Raw genomic sequence first — 2,976 nt, 5'->3', positions numbered from 1 at the left:
GTGTGAAGAGCAGCAATGGAGGCAATGGAGAAAAACACAGAAGGAGGCTCCTTTCTCATACCAAGTCCACCAACATACACACAGGCCCTGGCCTCTAAGAGCAGAGCATTTATTATCCATACCTGAGAAGTCAGAAATGGTGAGCTAAGAATTTGAGCATTTTTCTTTCTCTTCCTATGTTACTAAACTTTCTAAGTTTATGGTTTTATGCTCTTATTGGTTATTTCTTATGGAAGCAGAAACCCCCTGAGAGGATCCATCCCTTCATATCTCCTGATACTTTTCCATCTGACTACATCTTCTTTTAGCTTGGAAAGGGTAGAACTGGGTCTCCTGAAATTGTCACTATTGCTCAGTACTTTAGGGAACACCCCACTTGTGTTGCTCTTTAGGTCTTCTTTTCTCTTTTCCAAATTATTCATTTATTTCTAAAGTCAAAAGTATGACCTTCCGAGATTTCATTTGAGTTCATCTCTTCCTTTCCTCAAGATGATCCCAAGGGTCTCTTTTCCAAAACTGTCAAACAACTCAGCATCATGGTCTAGTGGTTCTGAAGTCATATTTTCCCCATTCCCCCCAAACCTCTGTTGTGTTTTCTTGCTTCTCTTTCTTAGCTGTTTTTCTCCTACCTACCACTCCTCCCAGTTTAGGTTCTCTGGGATATGCATGATAAAATGAAGAGGAAAGCTAGATGCAAGGCAGAATATTGCTATCATTCTCTAGCCTGGTAACAGCTAAATTTCCATAAATGGATGTATATGTGTTCATTTATGAAGGGTAGTATTTGGATCTTAAATTTTGATATTTTCCCAAATAAGTGGATGTAAGAAGAGGAGCCATTAAATGGCAAATGTATCTTATTTTTCAATAAAATACATTGTAGCTTTACCACTACTGTAGCGAGTCTGTCAGTTTGACTGATGCTATTTTTATAGAAACTCATACAATTTTCATTACTGGTAAGAAATAAGAAGGCAAAGAGGCTGAATAGAGTCCATTTTATTTTTTTCAAGGTTTGAAAAGCCTTTATTGTTACAAGGAGGACCCTAACAAGCAGGGACTTATAAACAAAATATATAGTCCCAGGATGTCACCATGGAGAAATCAAGAGGCCATGATTACAGAATAGGTCACTGTAGTTGAAGGACATGATCCAGGGAAGGCCAGCCAAGAATGCAGCAGACATGATCAGGACAGGCCAGCGGTGGTGAGGTCACAGGGTGAAAGGACAGAACAGCTCTCTTCACTCTCACTTCTTGTAGCTCTCCAGATGTAACAGAACGCAGCCCAATGGCAGAAGGAAACACAGGAAGCAGGAAGTGAGCCCAATGGCAACATCCATGGTCCTGAGCTGCTCTCATGGTGGCTTGGAATGGATCTAGGCACACAGCACCAGGAGCCTTCAGGCTAGGCCTGCCAGGCCCCTCAGCAGCAGTTGTGTCAGTATGGACATGACCACACAGAATGATTGCAGACAGTGGTCACAGGAGCCCAAGATTGGGAACCATTTCTTTATTAAAGAGTTCCTGCTTTGTGCCAGCCGCTGGGACTGGAGTCAAAGATACATTCAAATATGAATAAACCATGGTTCCTGCTCTCAAAGATATAGCACTGTAAGCATCCTAAAAATAATGCTGTTTAATTTTTTTCAAGATTTATTTATTTGAGGGGGGAGGGGCAGAGGGAGAAAGAATCCTGAAGCAGCCTCCTTGCTGAGTGTAGAGCCTAAGCAAGTCTTGATACCAGAACCCTGAGATCATGACCTGAACTGCAATCAAGAGTTGGCTGTTCAGCCACTTTGGAGAGCAGTGTGGAGATTCCTCAAGAAATTAAAAATAGAGCTTCCCTATTACTCTGCCATTACACTACTGGGTATTTACCCCAAAGATACAGATGTAGTGAAAAGAAGGGCCATCTGTACCCCAATGTTTATAGCAGCAATGGCCATGGTCGCCAAACTGTGGAAAGAACCAAGATGCCCTTCAACAGACGAATGGATAAGGAAGATGTGGTCCATATACACTATGGAGTATTATGCCTCCATCAGAAAGGACGAATACCCAACTTTTGTAGCAACATGGATGGGACTGGAGGAGATTATGCTGAGTGAAATAAGTCAAACAGAGAGAGCCAATTATCATATAGTTTCACTTATTTGTGGAGCATAAGAAATAACATGGAGGATATGGGGAGATGGAGAGGAGAAGGGAGTTGAGGGAAATTGGAAGGGGAGGAGAACCAGGAGAGACTATGGACACTGAAAAACAACCTGAGGTATTGGGGAGGGCACGTATTGCATGGAGCACTGGGTGTGGTGCAAAAACAATGAATACTGTTACACTGAAAAAAAAAAAAGTTGGCTGCTCAACTGACTGAGCCACCCAGGTGTCTCAATTAGAAATAATTTTAAAAATGCTAGAAGAGAAGGAAACAATTTCTCGTGATGTGATCATCAGAGAATGCTACAAAGAGAAGACTTGAATTGGACTTTATATTGAAATGAGCACATTTCATATAAAAGCATAGAAATAGGAATATGCAGGGTTTGGCTGAAGTAAAAAGCACATATATATCAAAAGTGGGTGATAAGTGAAAAAGGCAGAAAGAGCATAAGCTGGAAACTCAGAACTCCTTATTCATAGTGTTGGTCCTTGATTGGACAGGCTCTAAAACTCCTAGGGTCGTTACCATAAAACTTTGTCCAGCTCAGATAGGTGACAGAAACTGGTCTTTGGCATGAGCCCAGTGAGTGGTATATATAAGGGTAAGTAGAGGGTAAGGAAGAAGAGTATTTGCGTGGAAGAGGGCATCTGATCTGGGGCTAGTTAATAAATGCTTTGGAGCCTAGGGTCCTGAAAACTAGAATGAAGGCAGGGGTTAGAGGCAAAAGAAACATGAACTTTCTCAGTACCACACAGAAACGCAAGCAGCAAAGAAGATAGTGTAATGGGAAATAGGAAAACCACCATTCTGGCT

The 2,976-nt window shown here is 41.7% G+C and overlaps 1 pseudogene; it reads right to left on the bottom strand.

Annotated features, from left to right (window-relative positions):
* Positions 1-1,249: 1,249 nt before the first annotated feature.
* Positions 1,250-1,453, bottom strand: LOC123393976 (annotated as a pseudogene).
* Between the last annotated feature and the right edge of the window lie 1,523 nt (positions 1,454-2,976).

The sequence above is a fragment of the Mustela putorius genome, unplaced genomic scaffold, assembly GCF_011764305.1.
Source record: "Mustela putorius furo isolate JIRA1106 unplaced genomic scaffold, ASM1176430v1.1 tig00001114_pilon_pilon_pilon, whole genome shotgun sequence".
NCBI classification, from domain to species: domain Eukaryota; kingdom Metazoa; phylum Chordata; class Mammalia; order Carnivora; family Mustelidae; genus Mustela; species Mustela putorius.
Note: the sequence above shows the minus strand (reverse complement) of the source record. Positions and strands in the feature narration are given on the sequence as shown.